We start from the raw sequence: 24,529 nt of genomic DNA, 5'->3' as shown, positions 1-24,529 counted from the left end.
ACAGATGCGTCCAGAGGTCTGCGTCCTGGTGATTCTGGATCCTGTCATGCTGCCAGTCAATATTAACTGTCACGGAGGGTATCTATCTAGTCACTTCTGACTCTCTGGGCCCTAGCATTGTGCCTGGTCTAGAACACTTCTGTTTAGAAGACCTGCCAAGGCTCTTTTTTGTCCACCAGAAACTGGAGGCCACACTGGGTGACTGCGTCCTGAGCCTGTTGCAAGAGGCGCATCCTTTTGTACTCCTTCCTCCAGATTGTTCACATTTAATATTTGCGTCTAGACACATGGTTCCTGCTGAAGGGCTTTAATAACTCTCTTGACATTTTCCATTTTTTGGATGATTGTTCCTATTAAATTGTTGTAATGAAACAAATGAATATTACTTTTATTTTCCGTCCTCACACTCTGTTGTAAATGGACTGTGTGCCAAGCCTGCCACTGCAGTAGATTATTCACTGGATGACTGAGCTGGGTCCTGGAGAGTAATGGCTTCCTGTCGGCCATTAGTGCCAGCAGGGAGAAGCTCTAGCCTGTTGGTTCATTTTAGAGCCTGGGCGGTAAGACTGCTAGCCCCAGAGATACCATTAGACTAACAACACTTATCATATATCATCCTCTACTTTCCTCTGGTGATCCAGTGAGTTTCATTAGGGCTGTTTACAGGGGTGAGGATTTATTTATAGGAGTTGCGGGAACCTTGCCAGTGGCTACACCACTGAAGAAAATGTCTCTCCGTTCTCCAGCAAGAATTAACTACCTTTATAGAAGCTGATAATTTTACTTACTTTTCAGTTACCAGAGAAATTGTACCTAAAGATCTTCTGTATTGCTGAAGTAGAAAAACGAGGTATCTTACTACACAGTAGGGTGATTGCAGTTAATAACAGTGCATATTTCAAAGGAGCCATATGAGAAGATTGTTCTTACTACAAGGAGCCAACTAATGTTCAGGCTAAGAGAGGTCTTAATTATCCCGTTTGAGCATTGCGTGTAAGCAGATTCAGAGAAAATCACACTGCACTCCATAGATACGCAAAGTTTTGAGTCGGTTAAAATAAAATAACAGTTACAAATATCAATCCATATTTACAGTACTTGAAGCAATATCATAAATTATTATTTTTGTAAGTCATCCTTATCTGTATATTTAACACCTATCTTAAGAAACATAAAAACTTAGAATAAAATGTATGTGGTATTAAGAAGTTAATGAACAGTTACCTGTAACAAGCCCCCAAGAGTTAAGAACTGTTGGCAATTTTGCAGGCAGTTTTTCAAATGCTTTTTTTTCTCTTTCAGTAAACAAAAAGATGGAATCATGCTAGGTATCTTGCCTGCCAAATTGCCTTTTGTCACTTGCTAATATATCATGAATATACTTTAGAGCCAAGAAGCCCCCGTAGCCTCATTTCAGATTTTTGGCTAGAGCCCATCATATCACATGTCACAATTTATTTATCAAAATTGCTATTATTAGGTGTGGGAGTTGTCCTCTGCATTTTATCATTAGACACAGGACTTTGATAAATATCTCTAACTGTCAGAGAATATGCTTCTGTGCCCATTCATTATTTTGCTAGGATAAATTTGCATAGGGGCAGATTCCAGGTCACAGTGATGGCAGTGTGCAGATATTTGATTCGAGCTTCCAAATTGCTTTCAGGAAAGTGACACCAAGTTTCACCCACAGAGACAAGCGGGAAAGCTCATTTCCACACAGCCTTAGAGAGAAGCGAGCGGGAACGCTCATTTCTATGCACCTTAGCTTCTGCCTCTTCAAACTTTGCCCATCAGCTTGAGTGGGTTGATGTCTGAAGAATTGACCATACTGTTGGTATTTTCTTATTTTTAAAAATTACACTTGGTTATTTGTGTGTGTGCACGCACATGCATATACGTGTATGTGTGTGTATGACAAAGGACAACCGTAGGCATCATTTCTCTTTTTACCATCCCACAGGCATCTTGTGGGTCCCCTTGTCTATTTTCTTCAGAGGACAGTATGAAGCTCAAAGATACCACCTAACACACAGCACTGAGCAGGTCAGTAAAAGATGAAGGCATCCTAGAGTTAGGGCACCTATTCATGTTTTACTCGGCATTAAAAGATTTTGGGGCTGACACATTGGCTCAATGAGTAAAGTTACCTGCCATTGTGAAGTCAGACTGCCTGGGTTTGAGTGTTCAGATCCACATGATAAAAGGAGGAAAATAGCCCCTGTAAGCTGTGTTCTGACCCTCACATGTGTCCCATGGCACTCGTTCCCCTCCTGACCCTGACATAAGATAAACAAGCAAAAATCTAATTAAAACCTTTGATTTTTTAAAAGTTTATATCTTAATATCTATTTATATTAAAATAAATATTTAATGTGATTATCACATTTCAAATACATTTTATCTAACATCATTATAGATTTAGCTCTACTCACTAGATATGTCCCAGTTTACATGATTATTAGCAATTGATGCAATTTGAGATATTGTCAATTATTGCTCTTTAAGAAAGTTACATAAATATTTATGTACATGGGGTTTTTGAAGTATCATGGGTGATTTCCTCACAATAGAACCAAAGTAGGGTGACATTTTACTGGTCAAAGGGCTGATTAATGAATTGTTCTATTTTGACAAGTAGTTTTAAGAAAGGATGGTACAGAAGCTGGCAGCTGCCTGTCTCCCTGCAGCTTACTACCTGGGGTACCACCCACTGCTGTTTCCTTGTCTCTTGTCCAGAGCTCCTGGTCCCTCACTTAGGCCATCTGTCTCTCTGGAGCTCCTGTGTCTTGGGACGCCTTTGAAACTGTTTTACATTCCTTGGATGGGAAGGAACTGAGAAGGAGAAAGATGAAGGATGAAAATGCACTTTACTACAGACTTGGTTTATTTTATTTTTAATGAAGCTAATACAGATGGAGCTCTTTTAAAAATCCCAGAAGATCCAGGGTAAAATACACCCCACATGAACTCTTTGTTACCGAGTGTGTCTCACAGGTTGGAGACTCTGAGCCATGTGCAGTGGAGAGCAGTGGAAGGCGAGATGCCCATTTCCTACTCTCTGTTCCCCGGAGGTCACTATGCCAAACACGCCTTCAATCCTCACCACAACAAATCCGTGTACACGCATTACACATTTATTATATTTCCTGAGTGTGAGATATTTTACATCAGCTTTTCCTCTGTCTTATGGGAAAGAGTAGATAGATGCCGTGTGTGTGTGTGTGTGTGTGTGTGTGTGTGAAAGAGAGAGAGAGAGAGAGAGAGAGAGAGAGAGAGAGAGAGAGAGAGATATGCTGAGCATCTTCACCAGAAACAGGAAGCTTGGTCTCCCTCTATGGAAGGTTAGGGATGTCCCCAGGGAGTGGAATCAGAAAGGGAGGACAGGCCCTTCCGAGTAACTGTTTTTTGTTTTTGTTTTTGAGACAGTGTTTCCTGCACACCCCAGAGCTGGTCTTGAACTCACTACGTAGTTCAGCTGGCAGAGAACTCACTCCTTCTAGCAGGAGTTCTGGGCTCTGGGGATTATCAGTTAAGAGCCAACATTAATAAGGTGAACACTGTTATCCTCTTCCAAAGTCAGTGAAATGGTTACTTTTGATTATAACAACAACAAAGCGAGGACTTAAAATACCTGTTTAGTCTGACACATGGGTACTTGGGCAGGTGGCCGTCTTTGAGAATGAACTCAGTCTGCTCATGACCTACCTACTGTATGTTTGATGTTTGGGGTGTGGGATGAGAGGAAGAGAGGTCAAGCATGTATAAGAGTTTCACTCTGAGCTACTGGTTGGTGAGGATGAAAGTGAGACAGCCGGAGATCAGATGGGATCCGGGGTGACTGGGGGCGGGGGCTAGAGATGTGCCTCTGGAGACCCTGCTTATGAAACGCGTTGGAAGCCGCAGAGCAGGCAGAGGTTGTGTTCCACTCTGCCTCTTTGGAGAAATGTTTTTTTTCTAACAACTAATTGTATACAATGATGGGTTTCACTATGACATTTCATATATGTTTATAAAGTATTTTGATCATATTTATCCCCTTTCCCCCACTCTTATCCCCCCCTCACTGATCCTTTCTCCTTTCCCAACTAGTTTAAACGTTTGTTGGGAGGAGGAGAAGAGAGAGAGCCAGTGGGTTTAATTACCGTCTGTTAGAGGATCCTGGGTGCGTGATTCTGTACAGGAGCAGAGGTGACTTAACAGTGACCATGTCAATAAAGAAACTGGGTCTTCCTCTCCAGTAACCATTAGACATCCTCCCCAAAAGGGTGGAGCCTTGAGTTCCTTCTCCCATCCATTACATTCTTTCATAATTAGGGCTAACTTGTCACGTGACAAAACCTTTTTCTCTGTCCAAGAGGGTGAGGTGCGCTGTTAATCTTCACTGAGCAGACGGCATTCACAGGGTTATGTGTGAGTCACATGTTGGCCTTTATGTCTTTTCTCCCTGCTTTGCCTTGCTAACCTGTTGGCATAGAATACAGGAAGGCCAGAATCAAAGCAATCTTTGCTTGATTTTCCTCACAAGGACGCTTGTCCCATACATCTACATTGGGAAGAGGATAAAGAAGAAAATGTCTACATGCTTCCAGGCTTATACTGCAACACACTCCTTTATCTCAGTCACTCCAGAGGAATGGCAGCTCATCAATCCCTGAGAAATGCCTATCCTCCAGGAAGGTGACTTTGATTTGTCTGTTTCCCCAATAACAGATGTATAAGTGTTATAGTTTGGATGTTGAATGTCCCCTGAAGACCATGTGTTAATATTAAAGTTTTGGCTCCCAGGGTGATGCTATACAGAAGTGAAGTGGTGTGGACTTTAGAAACAAGAGGCTCATATTTACTACATGGGGGATGTTCTTGAAGGGGATTGCAGAAGGCTGCTCTCTCTCCATATGTGTGTGTGTATTGCGTACTGGTTGTATTAGCCACTTTTCTCATTGTTATGACAAAAAGCAACTTAAAAGAGAAAGACTTTATTTAGGTTTGCAATTCAAGGGTAGTGTACATCAAGATGGGGGAAGGCAGACAGTTGCTCATCTGATACCCACCGTTGAGAAGCAGAGAGAAACAGGAGCTAGGACTCTGTTTTAAAACCTCAAGCCCTCCTCTAGTAACCCACTTTAGGAGGCTCCACCTCCTAATGGTTCCACAGCCTTCTCAAACAGTGTCACCAGCTGTAGACTAAGTGTTAAAAGCCATGAGCTCATGGGGGGCATTTCACATTCACCCCACAATTCTGGTCATGATAGGAGCAGTTGACTCTCCTACATATTCTCTACCACTGTGCTCACCGGAAGCACCGAGCTACACACCTGCCAAGTCATGGACTAGACCTCCAAAACTGAGCTGATAGAAATGAAACCTTTGTAAGTTGATTAGCTTGGGTTTTTCATTTTAGTGATGACTTGGGTAGTAAGAATCTCAGGAGTTTCTCACTTAGAGCTTATTGTGGAGCCAGGGGAGATGGATGGAAGAGAAACATTCTCAGCTGGTGACGGTAGAGGGCAAAGGTGCAGAGAAGATATGATCAGCTGGCTTCCTGACCCCACTGTCTGTTGCCCACCTTTCCTGTCATGATGCCCTCTACCCCCTGGACCCATAAACCCCAAACTCCTTTTCTTCCTTAAACTGATTTTGATCATAGGGTTGGCTACAGCAACAGGAAATAGTCAACTATTACTCACTGAGGTGTTTCTGACCACCCAAAAAAGAGAACATGAATTTATGTTGTGCCCCTATGTGTACCGCATAATTCCCAGAGATTGGGGCAGACTTCTGGCTGATTCTTTGGCAGAAAATCTCCCTCTTACTCTGGGAACCCAAAGCACTAGGAGACTCTCTGGGTCTCCCATGGTCACACGAAGCTGGGCCCACAGTGTCTTCTTGGTGCATGTCCCAGGTGGATGGGGCACCCAGCAAACACTCTTGAGGACCCTTCAGTATTGTGTCTGCCAACTTTCATTTCCCAGACTTCAGGATTCTTAAAGTCACAAGGAAATAGAAATTATTTTGACTAAAAATTAATGTTACAATTAAAAGAGAAACCAAATAAGGATCCTTCAATTTGCAAGAGGGCGGAGATAAACTCTCTTTTCTGTCACAGTTTCTTTACATGAATGAGTGGGTGTGTGCTTGTGTACATATGGGTTTGCACATACATGTGCGCATGTGTGGGTAGATCCCAGAGGCCACCTTCTGGTGTTGTTTCCCTGGAGCTATTCATCTTTTTGAGACAAGGTCTCTCATTGTTCTGGATCTTGCCAGGTAGGCTGGGTAGGTGGAGAGGAACCCAAGGAGCTTACTTCTTCCAAAAACTGAGATTACAAGTATGTGCTGCTAAACTAGCTTTTATTTTGAAACGTGGGTCATGGGGATTGAACTCAGGTCTTATTCTGGCTCTTGCAAGACAAATACTTCACAGGGTGAGCCACCTTCCTAACTCTATCATAAATGAGTTCTGAAGGTCTGTGATCCTCCCCTGCCCATGCAATGGAGACGGTTGTGGTCGGAAGGCGAATGTCTCTATGGGCTCATATGCTCAAACACTTGGACTTGGCTGGTGCATCACTTCAGAGAATTGTGCAGCTTCAGCAGGAGGAGCTTCATTGAAGAAGGTAGGTCACCACTTCCTCTTTGCTCTCTGCTTCCTGAGTGTGATGCAATGTGACCAGCAGCCCATTACTCCTGCTGCCCAGCTTTCTGTACCATGATGGGCTGTCCCTTCTTCTTGGAGTTGTTTCCTGTCCCGTGTTTGGTCACAGTGGCAAGAAAACTAATTCACACTCTCTTTAAAAATGTTCAAATCCAGGCCACCAGAAGGCAATATTCTTTCTTTCTATCTGTGCTATCCAATCTGGCTGCCATCTGCTGCCACACAAAATGTTGTTGTCAGGACTAAGATTTATTCTATTCTATTTTTTGAGACAAGGTCTTGTTACATAACCCAGGCTTGCCTTGAAATTGCTGTCTCTCAGCCTTAGCCTCCTGAATGCTAGGATTGGAGGTGTGTACAATCTCATCTGATTTTCGATGTTCTATTATTGAGAAATATACACTACATTTCAAACGCTTAGTATGGGAAAATACATAAAATATCTCAGTAACTTTTTATATTTACAAGATGTTAAAATGATTGCATTGTGAAGACATTAGGCTAAAATATATATTAAAGTTCGTTTTGCCAATTTCCTTCTAGTTTTTATAATGTGGCTACTAGGAAATTTAAATTTACACATAGTGGCAATTTTAATCTAATGTATGATTTTCATTACATTGGAGCTGTGTGGTTCTAATATCTGGAGGAGCAGAGGAAGGAGGCAGGGCTTTTGGGCCCTTTCTGTTTACAAGTCACTAAGTCTTTAGATCCGTCTTTTGGTATTGCCTCAGGACAGACAGGGAGCAAAGACCTTGTGGAAATCCTTGATGTGATCAAAGGCTCTGGGCAGTAGCCATGTGTGCTTGGAGCTCTTATGTCCTTTGCTAACCGAGGAGCCTCTTTTCCTTGTGTGTGCTGCCCACTGTCAATTCGTGCTGCTGGCATTCATGGGTAATAATATCTACTTCTTTTTCACTTACACTGTGCTCTTTCTGTCTTGCTCTAGGTGGTGACACAGTCCACTTTGTTTAGCTTCTATTCCACGGTGAAGTGGCGCTCTTTCTCAGTCCTGGCATCTCTGGGTCTAAATTGTACTCACCAGGTAACAAGTCCACTTTAGTGGTTGCTGTTCAGGCTCCACCACTCATCCTGGCTTTTCCTCCCATGTGCCAACCACAGTCATGACTCTCTCTACCATCGGTCTGCCTTCTACCTGTGTCTCTAACAACTACTTTTGGCAGTCACCCTGCTTCAGTGTTATATGCACTCTGTCCTTTGGATTACACTGTGACTCTGGTTGTGGGGGTGCACTTCATCACAGGTCTGCTAGATCTCCAGGAATGAGTGGGGCAATAGAGAATTACATACTAGCATCTAAATGCATGCTTTTTCAGAGGCCAGGTTATTATTATTTTTTAAAAAAAATTTAAAGATTAAAAGTTAATTTTAATTATGTATATATCTGAGTATAGGTTATGCACATGTGTGTGCAGTGCTCCTGGAGACCAGAAGAGGGCGCTGGATACCTTCAAGCTGGAGTGGTTTTGAGCCATCAAATGTGGGTATCAGGAAGGCAACTTGGGTCTTCTGCAAGAGCAATGCTCCTTGTTAACCACTGGGCTGTTTCTTCAGCCCCAGAGACAACTACGTTCTGTTGCTTCCTAAGTTTGACCCGATTCTAGAGACCTAACGTTTCCTGAAGTTTGAGGCACTATAGCTGCATAGTTATCCCCTCTCTAGTCCTTAGTGAACGATTTCAGTCACTCACAGGCAAGTGAGGTCTGAAATATCACATGGAGAATCCCAGAAATAAAGAGCTAAGTTTTAAAAAGAGCATAATTCTGAATGGTGTGGCAAACTCACATGATCGCCTTCGGCCTTGAAGGACACGAATCACCCCTGCGTCCCTTGTCTTCACACTGTACACTTCATAGGCACAGGCAGCAGGCCAAGGACTGGGGGCTGAAACCGTGAGCAAATATAAAGCTTTCCTCCTTGTAAGTCGGTCTCAGTTTGGCTGTCACAGCAACAGAAGCTTGGTTAACACAGTCACTTAGTTGTTTTGGTTTGACACAGCATCACAGTGCTTATGCCAAGTAATATAGAGGGTTTGGTACCAACTGCCTCTTGTTTCAGGCTTTCTTAGGGGTGCAAGTCTTTAAGTGTGTCTTCCATGGATGTGGGGGAGGGATGGTAATTTCTTATCTTGGGATGGTAATTTCAGATATTGTGTGCTACAGCCTTTCTCTTAGAGAAGTCAAGCCCAGTGTTATAAGCTTTGGACTGTACTTGATTGTCAGTCACTGACGTCATGAAATGTGAGACCCTGACAAGGGAAGACTACAGCACATGCACATTTTGTTGAACAGTAGAAATATGCAGTTAAAAAGGTGTGTGTGCTTTTGGTTATATTTGTGCATATGATGTAATTGTGCATACATGGCACATGCATATGTGTGTCATGTATGCCTGTGTATGAAAGTGTGTGCGTGTGATAGTCACATGTGCAGAAGCCAGAGGAGGACACTGGGCACATTGTTCCATTACTCTCTTCTTTATTTTCTTGAGTCAGAGTCTCTAGACTAGACCTAGAGCTAGGCTGGCATCCAGTAAGTCCTGGGGTCATTCTGGCTCCTTCTACTTTGACTGTGCTAGGTTACAGTCATAGGCAGCCACACTGTGCTTTTTATGAGTGCTGGGGATTTGAACTTAGGTCTTTATACTTCTTCAGCAAATACTCTTGTCCAGGGAGATGTCTTCTCAGTCTCATATGATGCAACTTTGATGTTACTATTTTTCATGTGTTTTCACTTATTGAGCATTTCATATGTATATTCAATATATTTTGTTCATCTCTACTCTTCCCTTCCTTCTCCCCAATTCCTCCCAGAGTCCCTCATCACACACTTTTCCAGCTTCATAAATTCTTTTATATTTTTCATAATCCACTAAAACCAATTAGTACTGCCCATCTGTGCATGTGTGTTGACCCTAATACTGGACCACTGGAACAATTACTAGAGGCCACATCCTTTAAAGACCTCCCCCCCCTCTCTCCTAGAAGCCATCAACTGGCCATAGCTCCCTGGCTAGAGGTGAGGACATGAGTCCCTCCCATAGCTGTCCTGGAATTTGGTTAGCTTGATCTCCTGCAGAAAACCACGACAGCTGTTGGTTTATATCTGCTGCGGTCCTGCAATGTCCAGAAGACACTTTCGAAGTTGTCTTCTCCAACCTCTGACTCTTCCATGCCTTCCAAGCACTTCTTTTATGATGGTCCCTGAGTCTTAGGAAGTCAGTGTGTGATATAGGTGTTTCATTTAGGGCTCAACCCTCCATGTCTGCTTATTCTCTCCACTTGAACCAGTTGAGAGTCAAAAGATCCCAAAGTACAGTTATTAGATGCCCTAGTTGGTAGCATAGGGTTTGAAAAGGACAGATTCTGAAGAGATTCTATGCCCTGTACCCTGACTATTAGAAGTTTAGTTCATCACTGAAGTGGGTCAGGGGAAAGAACCTGGAAGACTGGTAACAGTCACATTGCCGTGGAGTCTTGAGGGAAGGCTTCCTTATCATTTTGGGGAGAAATCTCATCTCTAAAACAATCACTGGCTCCACTACTTGCTTCCTGAGCCCACACCCTAATGTAAATGCATGATACCAGTGAACTATGGCACCTAGGTGTTTTTTTTGGGGGGGGGGGATTCCCAGTATCCCTTGCTTCATTGTCAGTGCCTTTTTTTCCTACTTTAAGTCTTTCGCCTCGTCTTGTGGTTTCTGCCTGAGGCTTGCCCACAAAGTATAATGGAAGCCTGCTGCTTTTGCTGAATTATTCGTGTGTCATGGCCCTCCCCCAAAGTAGGAAAGAGCTCCTGGGACCCTGGCAACAGAGGAGAGGGAACAGAGGCTCTATGAGGCCTGTGAAAGAGAGGCAGAGAGTGCTAGAAGCACTCTCTGCTTTCTTATCCATTTTTCTGTGTATAAGCACAGGTATGCGTTCAGCATGCTCCCTTTGTTGCAGGAATAAGGATAAATGGATTTAATTTCTATTTTGGGACATTGCCTTGCCTCTGTTCCTTTTGTCTGGATCCCTTGATCATTGAGAACAGCTTGGCAGTGCTGTGTTTCAGAGTGAAGTGAGAAAAGAATGATAATTTATGAATAGTGGAGTTCTAGTTTGAAGAAAATAGATAGCAGCTTTTCAAATCACGTGTGTCAGTGTGTGTGCGCGCGCGTGCATGCACATTCCGTGTTTCTTGTGCAGAAGTCACAGAAAAACTTTGGGAGTCAGGCCTCACCTTCTATCTGTCTGAATCAGGTTTTGCTTTTCCTCTTTGGTCTGCACACACTAAGCAGTTGTTCTGAAATTCCAGGATTCCCCTATTTCCACCTTCTGGAAATAATTCCCATTACACTACTGGCTCTTATATGGGATCTGGAGAGTCTAATTTAGGTCCTCATGCTTCTCTATAAGAAACAGTTTTACCCTCTGAGCCATCTCCCCCCAGCCTGAGTTTTCTGTTCCGAATATGGGGATGGATGGGGCTCCAGTCACTTACATTATCAGATATGGGTAGAAGGAGCTGTGTCTGCTCCAGGTTTCCCCCATGGATCTCTGCCAGGACAGGGCCAAGGACCATTGATCTTCCCAACTCTGGCCTGTGAACTTCTCTTGAGTTGTTACAAGGGCAAGCATTTTGCATGTGGAAACATGTTATTTTTCACCTGTCCTCCACCAGGAAGAAAAAAGTAAAGGGTGGCAGGGAGTCACAGTTTCCTCCCAATGGGAGCTGGCTCTTCCCACTGCCTCATTTCTCTTCTGTGTGTCTGGTCTTGTGACTTAAACAGCAATGATGCACATCCTAGACGTGAGTGCAATTTATTTCTGTATTTATGCCTCTCTTCTTCGGAGTATCTGCCGGAGTGGCTACACCAGAATAATAACAGATACTGAATACAAGAGGCACCTCAGAGAGAACACTCACACCAGCAAGAGACTGTGCTGGAGAAACCATTTTTCCTCGTCCCCCTCAGCCCAGAGTTAGCAGACATTTGCTTAGAGATTTCAAATTCTGGAGGTAAAAGGAACTGATGATTGATTAGAAGTAGCCACCAAACATTAAATGCACAGGACTCTGTTCTAGCACACCCACTTTGACACCCACTGCACACATTGAGGAGAGCCTGGTTCCTACGTAAGCCCTGAACTTTCTCCATTCATGAACACTGGTGTCAATGGCTTTCTTTTCTATGGTAGTTGATGCTACTTCTCCCTTAAATTTTAAAGTGTATTTATTCCTTGTAATTTTATGCATGAATGCAGTGCATTTAAGTCATACCTACCCACTATTTCCTCTAGGCACTGTCTATACTATCTCCCAACTTCAACTGTGTCTAATTAGCGCTGCTCATATGGGAATGGGCATAAGGCACAGTTAACTGGAGAATGGCAGCCTACCAGGGCTCTCCATGCACAAGACCAAAGCAGGCAACACTCCAGTACAGGCCCCATGCCTGACTGATATGCTGCTTCTCTTGCTCCAGTGATGTCTCCATGACAGCTGGGCAATCAACAGTGGCTTCCTTTATCTTAGCGTAGAGCTCCCTGCCCTGTGTAAGTCCCTGGAAGGTAGCTCATACATAGCGTTCCAGAGCAGTGGGCAAGAGTGGGAAGGGTGGCTGGTAGTGGTCAGGTGCACAGGAGGTGCAGAAATGCACAGCTTCTTAGACAAATGATCAGAGCATTTCTGGGTTTCCACTCACCACACGGCGAGTGCCTTGGGCATGTCTGCATGAAGTGCCATCCCTAGACTTATTGTCCTTTCATCCCAAATCCTTGCTCTTCTTTTTTTCTGTACATTTCTTGGGATGCTTTATCTCTTGGGAACAGGACGGTAATTTCTCTCTTTTTAAGCTCTCATCTGTGTGTCTGTGTTCTCTTTTTGTAGTTTCACAGAAAATTGAGAGGAAGATGCAGAGGTTTCCCATCTGGCCTTTGTCTCTCCACATGCACAGCCTCCCAGCTGGTTATCTGCTTCTCCACCAAGCTGTGATGGTGGTTTCGTTTCTGTTGCTGTGCTAAAATACTCTGAGAAAAAGCGACTAGATAAAGGAGGTCACTAAAGGGAAGGCCGGACAGGAACTCAAAACAGCTAGTCACATCACATATACAGTGTGTGTGTGTGTGTGTGTGTGTGTGTGTGTGTGTGAGAGAGAGAGAGAGAGAGAGAGAGAGAGAGAGAGAGAGAGAGAGGAGAGAGTGGTGTCCATGCTGGCATTTTTTAAGTTTTCTTCATTCTTATATAGTTCACCATTATATGCCATCCTAGTATTGGCACTGCCTACAGTGTTCTGGGTCTTCTTACAGTAATTAACAACCAGAAAATACCCCACAGTAGTGCACATAGGCCAACTAGACTTAGAGAGTGATTCTAGGTTGGTTCAAATTGAAAATCAAAACTAAGCAGCACACCTGGGGTGCAGGGTGAGTCCCCAGAAGCTGCTCAATCAATGCAGACTCCTACTGCATGTTTGGGATTGTACTGGGAGGTATATGCATTTCAAAGATAATTTTTATCCTTATACTCTACAGGCAGGTACGCCTTTACACCTGAAGAATGAAATCCAGAGACATGAACACACTGGGGAAGATGATGTGGATGGAAAGACTCACATCCAAGTGTTCTTAAGGCTTGCTCTTTCCATTCTGCCAAACCTCCTATAGGGTCCCAGGCATTTTACTGGACATCGGAGGAAAGCAACGTTGAATAATATATGGAACTTTTCTTCACAAAGTTCATGGATCATGGGGTGTAGGTGGGGACACACAGATGTTTATTGGTTGTTGGGTTATTGTGGAAGTTCAAAGACAGGTGTGCTGAGGATGGGAGCCAACTAATGAGATGTGACCCAGAGAGGATGGACCATCTATGGCTCTGTGATCTCCATGGAACCAACACCTATGGTCCAGGGTTAGAAGCTAAGCTACTGATTCAGTGGAACCTCAGGGCAGCTCCATGAAAGTCCTTCAGTGGTAGAAGCATGTCTCTGGGGTTACAGGGGAAGTTATCAGAAGTCACGTCGGAAGATTTGTACCTCATTGAAAAAGACATGTCTCTGTGTGGTTCCCACCCATTTGCTGCATCTGTGAGACAAGTTGTCTTTTTAATGGGGGAGCAGAGCCCATTTCTGGGCCACCTGTCAGTGTTTAGCACGCCACTGAGGCTTATTACTGCTGCCATCTGCTGCCAAGGAGAAGTGTTCATGTTCTGGGTGGCTCTTAAAAGTCATTAGCAGGAAGGAAGCAGGGCTGAGGATCCTACTGGGAACACACACTACTAGCACAATAAAAGTTTTCCTTCTCTTCCTCTGCATTCTGCAGTTTCATCCTCCGTACCCCAGCTGCCTTCTGATAGCCTTACTGGTGAGTGTGTGTGTGTGTGTGTGTGTGTGTGTACACCAGAGATCAATCTCATATGAAAGTCTTTAGGAGTCATACACCTTGTGTTTTTGAGGTTTTGTGTTGTTGGATCCTAGAACTCTCCAATTAGGCTTCGCTGCTTAACCACTAAGATCTAGGGACTCATCTGTCTCCACCTCCCCTTGTCTGGGTTTATAGGCACATCTGCTCATGGCTGTTTAATGTAGGTGCTGGAGACTAAACTCAGATCATCTTGTTTGCACATCACTGGTTGCCTGGTCTCCCTAAGCCCTCTTCATTATCAACTTTAGCCCAGTTTTTTTTTTGCCACCATGGATTCTGTGTCTACAGCATTATAGGGCATAGTTAGCCGCAGTCATTTCCCCTCTGTGTAGACACCACTATTCCATAGGCTGGTGTCCTAGACTGAATCAAAAAGAGAAATCTAGGATTCATCTTTTTGTTTCCTAACTAAGGATATAACACATGAAGATGCCTCCGGCTCCTGAACATGCCTTTCCTACTTTGGACTGTAACCCAAGTAAACCCTTCCTTTCATAAGTAGCTTTTGTCAGGTATTTTATTGAATTGAACATGTGACTAGATTTGCATTTAGGATTATCTGATCCTGAAAACCAAAGGAAGGAAGAAAGGCCGGAATCCAGTCTATGGCAAGGTCCACTATGGTGAAAGAAACCATGCAATATCATCAAAGAAGCCAGCGAAGGCTGCTTAAGTGGAGTGATGGGTGTCAGACTCAGATCCCAAGGCTGAGAACTGACATAAGGTAAAGAAATGACTCTCCTTCTTGACTGAAAAGTGTGTGGATGAGGTTCAGGGTGGCTAGGCAGGCTCAGCTGGAAGTGGGTAGGTGCTTCGAGCCAGAGCAGGGCCATGAACAGAAGAAGAAAAGGAGAAATGAGATCAAGAGTTGTGTGGGAGACCTAAAGAGCAGATGCAGGGAGAGTTGTGTGAGCCCCCATCCCATGTGGGAGGAAAAGAGGACGAGATGGATGGGCTCCGTTGCAGCAGGGTGTGTGGGTTTGCTTGTGGGTATTTCTTCTCTAGTAGCATCTGTTTTCTCTCGGATGTAGGAGGCAGGATCATCTGACGAGCGAGGAGTGTGGTTGTGGCAGAGACAGAGCGAGAGAAAAGTAACACTTTGGGAAAAAACTAACCCGGAATGATGGCGTGGGATTGCTCGGCCGAGGTGGGCTCCCTCCGAGGTGTGAATCAGAGCATATCAGGTGCCTGGGTTGTCCTTTTCTGCTTGGACCGAGGAATGAAAAAGGCACCAGGGCTGAATTTTCCTAGGCTCGAGTTTCATCTGAATGGTGGGAAGAGAAAGCAAAAGATGGCTCAGAGAGCTTAAGGTACGAACAAAGCTACTGTTAAAAATCCTGAACCTGAAGTCCAAGTTGACTTAACTAATGAAGAAAGGATAGGGATGGTGGCTCCAAATAGAGTGCAGTCTAGAACTCTCAGCGTGAAAGAAGTTGAACGAACAAAAGGAAGAAGGGAGAGATGGTGGTTGGATGTTCTTACAATGCTGCTTCTAGATACAACGTTACAGGAATTGATTTTCTGAAGTTAGAGGGAGAGAAAAGTCAACTTTCCCAACAGCCTTCTGTTTGCCAATAGATCTTTGGCTATTGTATATGTATATGATATGATGTATCTGTGCACGATGTATATGCATGTGCATATACACATGTATATGATGCATAGTATGTGTATGATATATATACATATGATATATATGCATAGTATCTATATGATATATATGATATATATGTATGTGTATGTAAGCTATGTGTTCAAAGCTGAGAGGTTTATAGTTGCCTGCTTGAGGGTTTTCCTTTTAAATTCTAGGAAGTGGTCCTTATGCTTAAAAACAAACAAAGCAAAAAACCCCAAGGAAACAATGGAGAGTAATTGAGGAAGATCCCTGACATTGGCCGCTGATCTCCACAAGCATACTCTCAGATATACACACATGAACATGCATACAAATCACATACAAGAGAAGTCCATGTACTTACATGCAGTAAAGGACACTGGTTCACTTATTTTCTTTTAGTACTACTGAATTTGATAACGAGTAGACTTTCTGGCCTGGGTCCGACTCTGTATTTCTCTTTTTAAGAAATTAATTAATTAATTTTATGTGTATGAATTTTTGCCTGTATGTAATATGTGAACTAGGTGCATGCCTAATATCCATATAAGTCAGAAGAGAGCATCAGATCCCATGGATCAGGATGTATGGATGCTGCGAGCCTCATAAGTGGCTGCAAGAGCAGCCAGTGCCATCTCTCCAGCCCCCACAGTACTCTCCTTTCTCTGCATGGTTTTGTTTTGGTTACCATTTCTTTATGAACCTCTATCCTGGCCTACTTCACTCTGTGTTGTATGTGTCAGTGTCATCTCTCTCCTTTCTGTAGTGTGTGTGTGTGTGTGTGTGTGTGTGTGTGTGTGTGTGTGTGAGTGTCAGAGAGAGAGAGAGAGAGAGAGAGAGAGAGAGAGAGAGAGAGAGAGAGAGAGAGAGCTCACGCGTGAGGAGGCTAGAGGAGAATGCAGGCTACTGTCCTCAAAGGCAGGTTAAAGTCAAAGAGTAACTGTAACTAAGCTTGACTTTATTCAGAAGAAAGATCAGGTAGACAATATTTGGAATCCTGAGTTGATGGGCTTGAGGCATTAAGATTGCTGGGGACAGATGTCCTCAGTATCCATCTTTGTTTTATCTTTTTGTCTTTAGACCAAGTCTGGCTATGAAGCCCAGGCTAGCCTGAAACTTTTTCTGTAGTCCAGATAAGCTTTGAACTTGTGATTCATGTGCCTCAGACTTCTGAGTGTGTGCCACAATGCCTGGTTTTCATCTATTTTAGTACTGAGCACTGTGAGAATGCTGGGTTAAATAGAGAAATACATGACGAGTTTGCTGTCTCTCTTTCTCTGTGCGCATGCATGGGGAGGCTGTGTGAGGACACGTAGAGGAAGTGAGGAGGGGTCCCATCCTTCACTTACCTTTCTGGTAGCATTTCTAAGTACATGCTTTTTAACTTATGTGGTTGGCAGCATTTCGTAATGACACTCTGAGCTGGTGGAGCAGACATCCACCCCCAGCCTCAACTAATTACTGGATAAATGGCAGCCATCTGCGACAAACTGTGCTAAAACTCAAGCTTTTCTTAGGAGTTTGGAATTGGACCAAGAGAGAGTCGGCACCTCCCCAGGCATCTTGAGGTTAAACAGTAGACTTTGAGGCTCTTGGTGTCCACGTGGTGGGCAGCAGAAGGGGCAGGTGTTGGAGGAAGCACAGGGGTACAGATGCCCTAATAAAAAGGCAGCTAAGGGGCTGGTGTGATCAGGGTCCAGAGGAAATCCTCCCTGCTGCCTCTAAGCCTTCTGGGACTATTTTTCTTTGCTCTTGAATGCCATAGATTAAAATCTTAAATATTTTTCATTGTAAACCTTGATTCTTTTGTCGTTATTAAGGTAGTATGAGTTCATTTCTGGTGTTTACAAACACACAACAAATCTCAAGTATGCTGTCTTGGCTGTTTCCAGTATTTACCCTTAGGTACTTAGGCTTCTGTGAGAGGCCCAGAATCCCCTGACTGTCCAGATGACAACGAGAAGTCAACAAATCATAGATACTTCCTTCTGAAGCGTCTCCTGCTGTTGAAGTAGGTCACACCACCAGTGTGATGCCACAGATAACACCACAAGCGGGTCACACCACAGAGATACTAGAGGTTGACTTGGAGGTCCTTCAGCGATATGAATTCATCTCCTGTCACAGAAGAAAATTGAATTGTCTTTTCAGACTTGTTTTTATAGGATATTATTAACTTTTTCTTAGTTTGCTCTTGTTTTGCCTTGAGCAGAAGACTGGTGTGTTATTTGAGCCTCCTCCCAACTCAGAACACACTATGATAGTTTCAGGCATTGCTCCCAACAATCGCAATTGCTGTTAGTGAGGATTTATATATGTCCTTACATTTCTAAATATCCTTTTATGCCTTTCTATTTCTATGGTAACTTAGATAGCCTGCTCAGCACACACAGATACCTCTTTGGGAGAAACCTGATAGAGGAAAAATCTGAATTACAGACGAGATAAGTCAGGGTGTGACTATTCACACGGTTTTGTAGAGAATTCAGATAGCAGCGTCCCCTGGTGCCTCTGTGTATTCCCTATTCTCTGTACAGACCATCAACACTGTCTTACACATAATAGGCTCTGAATGGAAATTCTGATGATTGATTGATGAGCCTCTTGGGATGGATAGAGCTGTGAAGCTAGGGTTATAGTTTGCTGCTGCCAATTGGAGATAAATCATGGAGGAAGGGAAAGCGACCATGAGCAGATAGCCACAATCAGTAGGGAAATGGGACTCAATTTTTTTTTTAAATGTGATTCACACAAAGTTTTTAGGAAGCTGCTTGCTGCATAAACTAAACTATGCATGAATTTTTCATGTCAGTGTCCCCAAAGACACGAGAAAATTGTTTCTAGAACAAAGCATTGGGTAACCAAAGGAGGAAGTGTATACCCATTCCACAGTCATGCTGGGAACCAGTATTTTTGCAAAGAGGAATTAACTTTCTTTCTCTGTCTCTATCTCTGTCTGTTTCTTTCTCTCTGGGAGTGTGTGCTCGTATGCATGCATGCAGGTGCACAATATATTCATGCCTGCTTGGAGGACAGAGGATGGCAGCTGTCATTTCTCAGGGTCATTGTTGTCATTATCCTGGTCTTCCCTGTCCCTTAAAGAGACAAGCTCCACCCACCCCCAAACTCCCCCCTCCCACCCAGGCAAAATGATCTTGTATCTTCTCTCTCTCTCTCTCTCTCTCTCTCTCTCTCTCTCTCTCCATCCTTCTTCCCCTTCTCTCCACTCTCTTTCTCTCTTTCTTTACCTCTTCCCTCCATAATCCTCTTACCCTTATACCCTTCCCAATACCCACTAAATAAACTCTTTACACAAGCTCTTTCTGCATGGTGCATCTGTCTGTCTTCTACCCGCCAGGAGACCAGCCAGGGTCGCGCTGCCATGAATCTTTCAGTCACTCACATTTTCTTTCTTTCTTTCTTTCTTTCTTTCTTTCTTTCTTTCTTTTTTTTTAAAGACAAAGTCTATGTCTAGGCCTGGAACTCACCAGGTAAACTATAGTGGCTGTTCACTCAGTCCTGGGACCCTCCTGTAGCTCCTCCCCTTGCCGGGGTTAGAAGTGTGCAGTATATACCTGGCCTTTTAAATGTACAGTTTGGAAAACTGAGCTCAGGTCCTCATGATTGCAAGACAAGCACTCTGCTGACTGAACCCAGCCCTCCGCTATTAATTTCTTGATTCTAGGATCATGCTGTGAAGAGGCCCAGTTTGCAAACCGGAGCCTTCAAGCCGGGCAGTGGTGGCGCACGCCTTTAATCCCAGCACTCGGGAGGCAGAAGCAGGCAGATCTCTGTGAACTTGAGGCCAGCCTGATCTACAAGGGCTGGTTCAGGACAGGCCCCAAAGCTACACAGAGTAACCCTGTCTAGAAAAAAACAAAATAAATAAATAAATAAATGAATGAATGAATGAATAAACAAATAGTAGCTGGAATAATTTTACAAACCAGAGAGTTTATTTATTTATTTTTTAAAGAGAGATCATTTGCCTTTTTTTTTTTTTTAAAAAAAAATATTTCTAACCCCTGTTGCCATGGCTGAAAATGGCTTGGGTCACAGAGGCTCAGTCAGGCCTGGACCCATGCCTTGAGGGGCTCAGGTGTGAGGCTACAGTGGTGCCCTGAACACAGTCACTTTCTTGTCCCCTACAAAACCAGTCTGTCTCACAACCACATACCCACCCTCTAATGACACCGGTTTGTCTCCAGACCTACAGTGAGCCAGGTGGCCTGCACCACAGGCTCCCTGTGTTGTGCAGTATCTGGGGCCACCTCCCGAACCCTTGTAATCAATTGACATGATACTCACATGTCTCTGGCCAGCCCAGGGACCTCTTTCTACATACAAAAGTGACCTTTGTATTCTATCCTGTGGAGTCGCAGACACCTGTGCCTAGCAACATTTCCACTTGACCAAATATCCAAATCTTTTTTCCCATTTATATGCAAGAGATACAGTTTAAGTAATTTTTATAGCAATGGCACAATGATATGTGCGTAATCTACGCTTTTGTGTCCCTGCACGGTTTTCCTCCTTCCTGGTCACCAGCTTGCAGGTGGAGCCCAGGCCAGTGCTGCCTCTGCTTGTGAAACAGCTCTGAGACCAATGGGTTCCTACATTCAAAGTTTGGATCAAAGTTTTGTTTTCTGCCTGCCTCTGACTAGGCCCACGTAAGGGGCTTACCTCTAGGACTTAACACTCCTCCAAAACGCTCACCTCCATGCCTAGCTTGCCTCTGTCATTCAGAGAAGGGTGGGAACCGAACTAAGCAGTCATAATCTTCTCCTTTAGATGTATTTAAGGATGTCTTTGTAATTAGTACCAATGCAGAGGCATCCTGCTGCCCACTGTGGGTACTGCTGCCCAGATGAGACAAAGATGCAAAGGGACTGGAGGATATGCTGAACGGGTACCAAGATGAAGGTGAATATATCATGTTTGTCAGGTTTGGTCTTCTCTGAACATTTCTGAATCTCGTGTTTGTGTGTGTGTACGCATACAGGTTTCTGGGTACCCATGAATGTACGTATGGTATAGATGTGTACAGGCGTTAGAGATCTTTGCTTACCAACTAGCAAACTTGTTTATGAGATGGGGTCTCTCATTTGGGGTTTCCTGAGTAGACTGCGTTGGCTGGCTAGAGAACTTCAAGGATTTGTATGCCTCTGCCTCCTTAGCACTGGGATTCCGAGTGCACGCCACCAAATCTAGCTTTTCAGTGTGTGGTGCAGGGCATGAAACTTAGCCACTCATGCTTGTGCTGTAAGCACGTTACTGAGCAACCATCTCTGCAGCTGCACGTTACTGAGCAACCATCTCTGCAGCTGCCTGAACTTCACCCCTGATGCCGTGTCCACAGGGTTCATGCTGTTCCATCTTCTTGTCTTTATTATTATTTATTTATTGAGTTATCAATGTGGGAGGGCTTATTCTATGGCAGGCATTGCTTGTAAAGTGTTTACACATGAAAGGAACACAGTCCCTACTGTTATAAAGCATACAGTGTAACTAGGAGAAGACAAAGGTTAGACAAACACACTATTAAATAAATGTATCATTTGGAATTGGAACTGCCATAGAAAGAAAATTCTGGAAGAAGTCGCCATATAGCCACACTTTTGTCTGTGGTTAGCTGTGGTTGGCTCTCCCAGCAGATTCCCAGGCTGTCTTGGAAACCACTGAGTTCCCACAGTGGCTGGTGTGGAGTCTGCATATGTGAGATCTCTGGGGCTGAGGACTAGCAAGTGGCTTTGCCTAATTATCACCTTCTCAAAATGGACACTTACTAGAGGGACATGCTTCACAGAAGGGGTCTCACCAGCCAGGCAAGTCCTTGGGTCAGGTACCTATGCTCCTGACCTTTCTACCTTAAATGGTAAGAAAGGCAGTCTCCCCCTGGGGATCACACAAGACATAGCCAGCAAGCCTGCACTGGAACCATGAATGTCACATAAACAAGGTACTTCATGTATGCAAATTCCATTATCACGCCAGCTCCATAGGAACAGGGTGTGACTTAGCAATTTCCAAGATGGAAGCCTTCCTCAGAAGCCCTCCAGGGCCACAGACTCTAGAAGCTGGGAGGGATGGGACAGTCTTCTTCCAGAGCCTCCAGAACAAACCAACCCAGCAAAAATCCGCAGTCACCTCCTGTTCCGTCAGTGTTATAGCAGCACTAGGAAGCTGATAGAGATGGCAACAGACCTCTTCTCATGGGACATCCATGACTTCCTTAGACCACAAACCTTTCAGGCTCTCTCTGCCTCTAAGAAGCAAGGGCTCCTCTCTTGGCCAATGGAATCCCTAATTTTGGTGACAGTTGTCTTCTGCATGTCCTACTCTTTTGAGTATCCCTGTGGCATCATGCTCCGTGTGTGTGTGTGTGTGTGTGTGTGTGTGTGTGTGTGTGCGCGTGCGCGCACTTCTGCATGTTCACCTGCTTACCTTCCCCACCTCATGTCTTGTTCGGTGGAACTCTACTGTTCACCCTGTCCAACCCTCTCACACCATGTGTGCTTATTCTACTTCTCTGTGCTCAGCACATTTCTCATTCTTTCCCCATACCTGGCACATTGCTGGGTCTACATGTGTGCTTGTGTCTGTGTGTTTATGTATGTATGTGTAGGGTTGACAGAGAACAACCCTGTGTGTTTATGTTCATATGTGTATGTATGCATACAGATGGCAGAGAACAACCCCGTGTGTGTGTTCATGTGTGTATGTATGCATACAGATGGCCCAGAACAACCCTGTGTGTTTATGTTCATATGTGTATGTATGCATACAGATGGCAGAGAACAACCCTGTGGGCATGTTCACGTGTATGTATGCATACAGATGGCAGAGAACAACCCTGTGTGTGTTCACATGTGTATGCATGCATACGGATGGCAGAGAACAACATTGTGTGTGTGTGTTCATGAATGTGTGCATGCATATGGATGTCAGAGAACAACCTTGTGTGTGTTCATGTGTTTATGTATGTGTGTAGATGGCAGAGGACAACCCTGTGTGTGTATGTTCATGTGTGTATGCGTATGGATGACAGAGGACAACCCTGTATCTGTATGTTCATGTATGCATGCGTATGGATGGCAGAGGACTAACCTAGTTTTTTTTTTTTTTTTTTTTTTTTTTTGGTTAAGCATCTTCTACCTTGTTTTGTAGATAAGTTTTTCTTTGGCTATCAGCTCCCAAATAATGACATTAAGATTTCTTATTAATTATGAAATCTCAGTCTTCCTAACTAGCTGATAACTGAAATGAACCCATTTGTATTAATGTGGCATTGCCTCTCTTCCATCTTGTGTTTCCTATTTTCTCTCTGTGTCTGTCTAGTGACTCTGATGGCAAGACAAACCTTAAATGGCCACGCCAGCCACTGCTGCTCTGGTGGCTGGCTCTGTCCCCCTGGGTTCCCTGAGAGCCTATTCTCATGCCTACATATTTAGAGCCCTTGCTCTGGCTAGTTGCTGTGTCCATGATGCTGAAGGCATTTTTACCTAGCTGCTCAAGCACTCTGTTACCCAGCAGGGCCTCTTAAAAGAGCTGAGCCGCTGTATGCTGAGCCTGCTTGAGACAGCTGTCTCAGGCTCTGTGTCTGGATAGACATGCCCTGTGTTGGGTAGCATAGCAGTGTGAGAAAGCCGCCTCTTGGGCAGGCTCCTTGCAGAAGCATGGCTCTTTAGAGGCCCTGCTGGGCAGAAGAGCAAGTGAGCAGCACTGGGTGTACAGTTGATAGAGTACTTGCTTAGCGTGTGAGCCCTGGGTTACATCCCACCTCTATGTGGGCAGGATATGGTGTTTTGTGACTCTAATCTCAGCGCTCTAGAGGTGGAGACAGGAAGGTCAGGAAGTGAAAGTTGTCCCAAGTTACATAGAGTTTGAAGTCAGCCTGGGTTCCTTTAAAAAGTGGAAGAAGGCAGGCCACTTCTTTCCCAAGAGTACACACAGATGTCTGGGATGGACTTGCTTAGACAGTGTAGGAGAGTGGCTATGGGCAGTACCAGTTATTTGGGTGGTGGGGGAGGGTGAATTGCAGGCATGGGGTCTATTGAACACACACCGGGATAGTACTTTTTCTGAGATAAATTGACAGTATTTCTTATTCCTTTAATCTAGCTGATTAGTTTCCATTGAGTTTGCATTGAGTTACCAGCTGTTTTAAACCGAACACTGAACTTACCGTGGCCTGCAAGCAAGCAAAGGGTGGGGAAATACAATTTTCTCATGGCACACTTCTTTTGAGTAATTTGTGAGGATAGGAATCCACATTTGAAATCGATATTTCGGAGGACTTAATGGTAGCATGACAATTGCACATTTGTGGCTCTCACAGGGGCAGCTCTGTGCAAACTGGGGCAGATAGAGCAGAAATCAGCAATTTCACATCTTGCTTGAGAACAAGCATCCACCGGGAATTTGAACAAGGAAAGAAGCAGTGGGGAAGATTGCTCTCCATGCTGGCCATCTTCTAAGACTCTTGGTGGCAGATTTGGGGTGCAGCTGTTGTAAAGAGGGTTCATTAGTTACAAAATTGCAATGACTTTTCTTGGTCTGTGGGAATAAATTTTTAGTTTCATTAGCTATGCAAATCCAAATTTGCACTCTTTTCTCCGTTATGCAACAAATATCCATTGCCCTTTGGACTTCGTTGGTTTTCTGATATGTACACATTCTAGAAGGATTAACGGGTCTATGTAACAGACCCTGTATTAGGCAAAGAGGAGAAGTGGTGACTAAAACAGAACCCCTTTATCTGTTTTTTGCCTTCATAAAGCCATGGAGGACCCAGCAGAGTAGCAGGAACTGGATTTAGGCTCAGACAGTT

The sequence above is a fragment of the Microtus oregoni genome, unplaced genomic scaffold, assembly GCF_018167655.1.
Source record: "Microtus oregoni isolate MIOR12 unplaced genomic scaffold, Mior012 000003F_ref0000135, whole genome shotgun sequence".
Lineage (NCBI taxonomy): Eukaryota > Metazoa > Chordata > Mammalia > Rodentia > Cricetidae > Microtus > Microtus oregoni.
This window is presented reverse-complemented; position numbering follows the sequence as displayed.